Below are 9,193 nucleotides of genomic sequence, written 5' to 3'. Positions count from 1 at the left end.
TTCCTTTTCTCTGGAAATGCAGCCTTCTAAGTGGGGTTGCTCTAGCCCTGCATTCCAAGGTCTGCAGGGGGCAGAGGCACTAGCCAGCTCGGGCATGGAAGCAGGAGCCGCTGCAGGCAGGCAAAAGCTTAAAATGCCTGTAATTCCTCAGCAATTTGATCTTTTAAAAAAACGAGTTCAGAATGTTGAAATATAAGATCTTATGTTTGTTCAAAGGCTATCTGTCTGCTAGACAGAGGTTTCTTATGTGCGATTCTGCACCTTTTTCCCGAGACTGCCCTACCTGAGCTGCCTGGTCAGGGAAGCGCCGGAAGTCCTCTTTCCCATGTTGTTCTTCATATAAACTAGATTCTCAGATTATTTACTCAGCATACAATTCACATATATATGGTAAAAGAATACTTTTCTGATTGCGAATCATTCAGAATCCCCTAGTTGGGTTCTAATACTGCTTCTTAGTCTGTGTACAGGTTCCTCATGAGCACACTTATGTGTTCTGGCATACCCATTCTTCAAAATAGTATTCATGGTTTGTTATGAACCATTCCACCTTTGCAGAGTCAATAAATTACATGTAAGCATCTTTCTGGTAGTCTACATTTTCAGTCATGATCCACCTAATATTAGCTATGATAGCACTTATTATACATTCTTTTCAGATTCCCGCTTGAATTTATGTCAGTTACCTATCAATGTACCTTTGCAACCATTTTAAAATTATGTTTGGCAAAATTTTACTTGCATGTAATATTAATGATTCTGTTTGATGGTTTCCACATTCTGCTGTGCCACCTTTATTTGGAATGGGCACAAATATGATTCTCCTCCAAACTGTTGACCAGTAAACTGTGTCCATATTTCTTGATGTAGATAATGAGAACCTCTATTGCTACATCAGTTTGTTAAAACATTTCAATTTGTATTTCATCAATTCCTAAAGTCATGTTTTTATTTAATGCTTTCTGGGCTGCTTGGATTTCTTTCTTCAATATCATTGGTTCTTGATCACTGTTTGAATATCTTAATCTGTAGAAATGTTTGAATATCACCCATTTCTTTTTGCTAGACTGACTGTGTATTCATCTTTTGTTATTTCCAGCATCGTTCAATAGTTTGCCCATAGAATCCTTCCATATTGCAACCTGAGGCTTGACTATTTTCTTTAGTACTTTCAGTACTTTGCGAAATGCTGAGTGCGTTCTTCCTTTGGGTTTTCTAACTTCAGGTCTTTGCACAGTTCATTATAATATTTGACCTTGTTTTCTTGGACAGCCCTTTGAAATTTTCTATTCAGCTCTTTTATCTCATCTTTTCCTCTAATCACTTTGACCTCTCTATGTTCATGAATAAGTTTCAGAGTCTATACTGACATCCACTTTGGTCTTTTCTTTCCTTTATTTCTGATGATGTTCTTGATATCATCTCACAATTCTTCTGCTCTTCAGTCTTTAGTGTCTAATGCATCAAGTCTGTTCTTGAGAGGTATCTACGTTCAGTTGGGATATGTTGTTGTTGTTGTTGTTGTTATGTGCCGTGGAGTAGGTTCTGACTCATAGCAACCCTTTACAGGGTTTCTGAGGTTGTAAATCTTTGCGGGAGCAGAAAGCCTCATCTTTCTCCCACAGAACAGCTGGTAGTTTTGAACTGCTGACCTTGAGGTTCACAGCATGATTCCTAACCACTACGATAGTCAAGGTCATATTTGGCTCTTGTGGAGTTTTAATTTTCTTCAGCTTCAGGCTGAACTTAAATATGAGCAATTGATGGCCTTGTTTTGCCTAATGATATTGAGCTTCTCCAGCATGTTTACCAAAAGTTGTAGTCAAATATATTCCTGTGTGTTTTTTCTTCTGCTGTGGTCTAGGTTTATAGTCACCTTTAATGTTTGTTTGTTTGTTTTTAAGTTATTTGCAATGAGTAAGTCTTAAAAATTCTTCAATGAGATATCCACCATAATTTCTGTAATCTAGACCATATTCTCCAACTAGGGACCCTTCCTATTCATTTCCAAATTTTTTACTCCAATCATCAGTAATTGTCAATGCATTTTATTGAATATTTGATCAATTTCCCACTGAAGAAGTTTGTGGAATTGCTCAGTTAGTGAGTAAATTTGAGTAATAGTAAAATTAACTTGTCTTCCTTGTTGTTGTTAAGAGTTGTTGAGTCAGTTCTGACCCATTCCGACCCTATAAAGGGTTTCTAAAAAGCAGCTGGTGAGCTGGAACCACCATCCTTGCAGTTCAAACCAATCTTGTAATCCAGCACATTAACACACAGCACTATACCAGGACTCGTTGTTGCTGTTACATGTTATCAAGTAGGTACTGATTCATAATGACCCAATGCACAACAGAACAAAACACTACTTGGCCCTGCACCTACCTCACAATCATTGCTACATTTGAGCCCATTTCTACTGTCACTGTACCAATCCATCTCATTAGGGTTCTTCCTCTTTTTCTCCAATCTTCCATTTTACCAGACAAGTTATTCTTCTCCAGGGATTGGTCCCTCTTGACAATATGTTCGAAGTATGAGAGACAAAGTCTGGACATCCTGGCTTTTGAGGAGCATTCTGGTTGTACTTTTTCCAACACAGATCTGTTTGTTCTTTTGGCGGTATATGGTACTTATAATATTCTCCTCCAACACCATAGCTCAAATGCATCAATTCTTCCTTATTCACTGTCCAACTTTCACATGCATATGAGATTATTGAAAATACTATGGCTTAAGTTAGTTGAATCTTAGTCTTCAAACTGACATCTTTTCCCTTAAACACTTTAAAGAGGTTTTATGCAGCAGATTTGCCCAATGCAATTAATCATTTGATTTCTTGACTGCTGCTTCCATGACTTGATGGTTGATCTGAGAAAAAATTTAGTCTTTGATAACTTAAATGTTTTCTCCACTTATATTGGTGTCGTTTATTGGTCCATTAGTTAGAATTTTTGTTTTCTTTACACCGAGGTACAACCTATACCAAAGGCTGTGATTTTGATTTTCATAAGTATTTTAAGTCTTCTTTGCTTTCAGCATGCAAGGTTATATCATCTGCATATCATAGGTTGTTAATGCATCTTCCTTCTATTCTGATGCCAAATTTCTTGTAGGCATATGGATATTATCACAGACAACATTATACTTCAAGATAGATCATGAATTGTTTTTAAACTTTGTATTGTGAAATGAGTGAAAGTTTACAGACATGACCATCAGTTTTACATTCAACAAATCGTAAACTTTGCTTCATTCCCTCCATATAACAGTAATTATCCCACTTCCTCTCTGTGGTTCCTATTTCTATTCCACCTACCTTTCCATCCCTTCTCAAATTTGTCCTTAGGTAAATGTTGCGCTTTTGACTTTGAATGATTGACTATTCCATGGTGAGCTAATTTAGTTGTGTTATTGTCCCCCTGTACACCTATATACAGCATGGCTGAAAATTGGGCCTCAAGCATGAATTCCTTTCCAGACCTGAAGGGCCATAGTCTCAGGTTTCTTCAGTCTCCTTACAACTAGGAAGCCTGGTCTTTTATACATATATATAATTTTGAGATTCGTTCTACATTTTCTGCCACTCTTTCTGAGACCTTCCATTGTGATCCCTTTCATAGGAGTTGGTAGTGGTATCCATGAACCATCTAGGTTTTATTGTCTCAGATTCATGGAGATTGATTTCACAGGTTTCATTAGTCCATTGGATTATCTGATAATCATGAAATTATTTTGATTATGAATTTGACACCTTTCCTCTTCAGTTTGTCATTCATGTCATATTAAATCATATGATTGTCTGATTCAAAATGGCCAATACCAGTCCATTTCAGATCACTGACGTTTACGATGGAGTCCTGGTATGGTGTTGTAGGATAAACACTGGATTGATAATGGAAAGGTGGGAAGTTCAAATCTACCAGCTGATCCTTGGAAACACTATACAAGGTCGCTATGAGTTGGAACTGACTTGTTGGCATTTAAGAATAATAATGCCCAGGATATCTATCTTTTTGTGTTCCATTTCATTTTTGGCAGCTTCCAATTTTCCTATGTTTTAGCTCATATATTCCACGTTTAGATTAGTAATGGATGTTGTAAGCTGTTTCTTCTAATTTTGAGTTATCTCACATCAGCAAATCAAGGTACTGAAAGTTTAACTCCATCCATGTTATTAAAGTCAACTCTACTTTGAGGAAACAGCTCTTCCTCAGTCATGTTTTGAGTGCCTTCCAACTTAAGAGGCTCATCTCTCATAACTACATCTGACCATGGTCCACTACTAGGCATAAGATTTTCAGTAGCTAACCATTCAGAAGTGACCCACCTATTCTCCTTCCCACTCTGTCTTGATCTAGGAGCACCACCGAAACCTGTCTGCTATAAGTGATCCTGCTGGAATTTAAAAGACTTGTGTCAAAACTTCCATCATCACCGCAACACACAAGCCATAGCTGTATGATGAACTGACAGACAAATGGTGAAAAAACAACAACAATAACATTGCTTTATTAGTATGTTCCCTGAGAAACATATCTCTCTGACTCCATTTTTTCCCCTCGTTCACCAGATGTACTGCTTTATAATGTTCCTCAGGTTGAAAATGCTCAATTTCCATTGATCACTGATGAGTTTTACTGTTTCTATCTTGGTATAAGGATCTTTCATGTTCAGCTCGTCTTTAATACTTAAAGATAGGATCCTTCCCCAAGTGGCTCTTGAATCATTACCATTATTTTTTAATAATGACGAGAGAACAATCTATTAACAATTAATTAGAGTAAATGAAAGCAAACTCTGCATAGATGAAAGCAAACTGTTCATGTTTAGGGAAGATTTACTGAAGTACTTCAAACTGTAAGATTGGCAATCATAAAAAGGTGGAAATATTTTTTCAAACTGTGGCCTAAATGATTAAGAATTTCTCTGCAATTTAAAAGTGCAAATAAGGAGTAACATTCAGTCCTGAATAAATTAACATATACATGGGGATTCAAAAAGTTCATGGTAAAATGTAATGAAAAGATAATAGAATTTTCCACTCACTTTTTGAAGCCCCTCATATATGTTTAATGCTCTTAGTAATGAAAAAGAAAATAACTATTTTACTGTTCTCTTGACTTAAAAAGTGTAGTAATTAATAATCTAGAATGTTGTGTTGCTGTTAAATACCTCCACCATGTACAACACACTGAAACACTGCCTGGCCCCATGCTGTATTCATGCTCATTGCTATGTTTGAGTCTACTGTGGCAGCTGCTGTGTATGTTGGGCATTCATTTTTCAGCATTCTAGTGGACATTATTCTGTTGTGATTCGTGGGGTTTTCGTTGGCTAATTTTTTGAAGTAGATCACCATGTCTTTCTATTCCTAATCTGGAAATTTCACGGATACCTGTTTATCATGAGTAACCCTGTTGATATTTGCAGTGCTGGTGACATAACTCAGTATCACAGCAGCACACAAGCCTTCATAATGTGTCAGCTGTGTGCTGGGATTTACCTTTTTTTTATTATTATTATTATTTTAAAAAGATGATTTCTGTTTTAAATGCTCAAGTATTTATTTTAGACACCAATTATTTATAGTTCACACTTATTAAAAAGCATCTTACAAATGAGATATTGTATATATAGTTCATTCAGAGAATGTTTTCGGAATGTATTTAAAAGTGGTTTTGGTGATTATGTGCCTTGAAGTCAGATCCAACTCACAGCAAACCTGTATAAGGTTTCTGAAGCTGTAAACCTTTATGGAAGCAGAAGGTCTCATCTTTCTCCTGTGGAATGACTGGTAGTTTCAAACTGTTGACCTTGATGTTAACAATCCAACTCGTGACCACTTGGCTATCAGAGCTCATTGTATACAACAATGGAATATGTTAAAATATTTAGGAAGTAGAGAATTGAGTACCATTTTAATCAATGAATAAATTTCAAATGAGATAGGCCCACAAGAGTTCCTTAAGCCTTCTCTTTTACTAGTTGGATTTTTAAATTCTCTGATGGGAGGAGATGGAAGAGAAGCAGTGTTTAAGGGGGAAAGTTGTCCTACTTGATTGATCCCAATAAAACTGTGAACTTCAGAAGTCTGAAGTGAGCTAGCAACTGAGGAATTGTGATTCTTATTTTTGATGAGTCATAATGTTCAAGAGGAGGGGTACATGAATGAAGTTGCCCTAATTTCTTGATATTATCCCATAGCCCTTTTAATATATTACTTGTATCTCTTTTTCCACTTGAAAAAGGAAATGATCTGACCTCTAAGAGGCACATTTTCAATATATTCCATAAAACAGCAGGAGAGAATGCAGATTGAAAATGCAGTTCCAGCATCTTGCACTTTAAAAAGCTTTTAAAGCCTGTCTCATGCATTTATCTTTTAACAAAGATGAATGCACAAGACACTTCTGATTCTACCCTGCTTGGGAAGGCAGTGATAATGTTAAATCAATGGTACAATGATCAAAAATGAGAATGGAATCAATATTGTGATCAATTAAATTGCATTAGATATTAAAAAATAATTATTCCAGAACAAGTCTACATTGGCAAAAGTAAGAGTATTCTAAATTGTCTAATCACTTTCTCTTTAAATATTGACAAATTCAGTTCCCAAGTAAAATAACAAATTTAGGGGAATTGTATTGCACACAAAGTTTAGCAGAAAATATGTCTGGTGCAGATAAAAATACAATTATATTCTTTCACCTATAATTCTATAAGAGGAGATTCCCCTCCACCCCAAATAGGAGTCTAATTTATTATCACATTTTGTAATAAAAAGCAGGCATTAGGGTAGAAAAGAATGTAGACAGAGATCCTACCCTCAGCAGCAGATATAAATCAGAGCTGTTCGGCAGCCCTCACAATGCATCGATTTACTGCTGTGTGTGAGTGGCACAGTGGGCAGAATTAGAATGGGTCCCTGACCCAAATGAACTTACATTCAGGTTAGAAAGCCAAAACCAAACATACAAAAACAGTGTGAGAAACCTTACAGAGCAAAATAATATAATAAAAGCTAACCTTTATTGGCAGCTTACAAGGAGCCAGATACTGTTCTAAGCATTCTGTATGTTCCACTGGATTCTGTTGGTGCGCCGCCCAGTTCTGTTTTAGTGGTGCACCCAACCCCCAGCTTTGTAAATGTTGGCTACAATCTGCTCAGCATTGACCTATTATCCAGAAATTTTACCTCCACAGAGAGGAAGCCAACAACTCTGGGATGTATGCACCGTCACACACCCCTTCCAGGGGTGAGCGGGCAATCTGTATCCAATGACTGAATGCTAAAACCAAACCAAATGCATTGCTAGTAAGTTGATTTGATTGCAACTCACAGCAACCCAGTAGGGCAGAGTGAAATTGTCCCACAGGGTTTCCAAGCCTGGACATTTTATGGGAGCAGACTGCCACATTTTCACCTGAGGATTGAACAGTGAATTCAAACTGCTGACCTTTCAGTTAGAGTCAAGCACTTTAACAACGGTGCCACCGGGGTCTCTGACTGACACAGGAGTACAACAATTCACTTAAGTCACCTCCCCTGGATAAAGTAAGAACAACTTTATAGTGTAAATTGTGTTTACAGCACCCCTTGGGATCAAGCTGTAGCTAGTTGGCTATCACTTTGAGTAGCTTTTCTCTATCCCACTGTTCCCATTTAAATCACTCCCCTTTTTCTCAAAGCAGTCTTTTAAATAAATCATTTGCATAATGATCCTTGCCTCAAATTCTGCTTCTAGGACCAGTCCTATGCCACATACGGTGGTGATGGTGGTGGTGGTGGTGGTGGTGGTGGTGGTGGTGTGTCCTGGAGTTGATTCTGGCTTATAGAGACCCTGAATAGGATTTCTGAGGCTGTAAATCTTTTCAGGAGAGGAAAGCCTCATCTTTCTTCTGCAGAATGGCTAGTAGTTTTAAATTGCTGACCTTGAGGTTAGCAGCCCGACTCATAAGCACTATCCAACCAACGCTCCCTATGCCACATATAGAAATTCATTTAGTATTTACAACAATCTCAAGAGGAAAATACTATTATTCTGATTTCAAAAATAGCACAGAGAGGTTAATTGACTTTTACAGATTTGCTCAGCACATAAATAGTAAATACTGGCTTTAATGCAAAGCCCTGTTGACTTGAGAATTTACACCCTATTCCTGTGCATGTTCACCGTGTGAAATTTCACACATGTGAGTCTATAGGTGGTGGAAAAGATGCAGGATTTTAAATTATGAGGTTAATTTTGAATGCAGATTCTTCAACCCCTAGCCTTATGTTTTTGAGTAAGTCACTTAATTCTATAATACATGCTCTTAAGACAAAACAAAAAAGTGAAAAAGAATCTAAAACTATTGGGAAAGTAAAATGAGATCAAATGTGTGAAATGCCTGGCCTAGCATAGGCCTTTAAAAATGTTAATAAAATTTGGAACTTAAAAATATCTGAATAACTTTAAAAGTACAAATTGTAAAGTACACTTTTATAATATATAAAACATTTTGTGTTTTATATACTGTAAAATCTCCTATTTGTTTTAATATATTGAAAAATCTTTATATATATATATTGCCTGACCTAGAATATATTGCCTTTACAAATGTTAATAAAATTTTGAATTTAAAAATATCTTAATCCCTTTAAAATACAAATTGTAAAGTACACTTTTACAATATATAAAGCATTTTGTGTTTTATGTATTATAAAATCTCCTATTTTTTATATATTGTAAAAACTTTTTTGTATATTATAAAAATTTTATATTTTGTAAAATATACAGTGAATTTTTATATATTGTAAAATCTTGTTTTATTTGATATGTTTCATTGATTATATTTTTTTAATGAAGCTCAATAAACACAAAATTAGGAGCATATCCAGGACTCAAATTTAGGATAATTGCATTTGAGTTTATTACAACTCATAGCAAACTTACACATGGTTTCTGAGACTGTAATTCTTCCAAGAGCAGACAGTCTCATCTTTCTCCTACAGAGACACTGGTAGGTTTGAACAGCTGACTTTGTTTAGCAGTTCAGTGCTTATCTTACAGTGCTACAAGGGTTCATTCAAATCATAGATAGCTGACTACACTTCCAAGATTTCTTTCCTTATAACACAACTACTTAAACTAATCATGTACATTAAGAGTGGCTGATCTAGTGATTACTAACAAGTTTGTCTTTA

Source organism: Chrysochloris asiatica, unplaced genomic scaffold (genome assembly GCF_000296735.1).
Source record: "Chrysochloris asiatica unplaced genomic scaffold, ChrAsi1.0 scaffold00022, whole genome shotgun sequence".
Taxonomy (NCBI): domain Eukaryota; kingdom Metazoa; phylum Chordata; class Mammalia; order Afrosoricida; family Chrysochloridae; genus Chrysochloris; species Chrysochloris asiatica.
The sequence above is the reverse complement of the archived record's forward strand: the minus strand, read 5'-3'. Positions refer to the sequence as shown.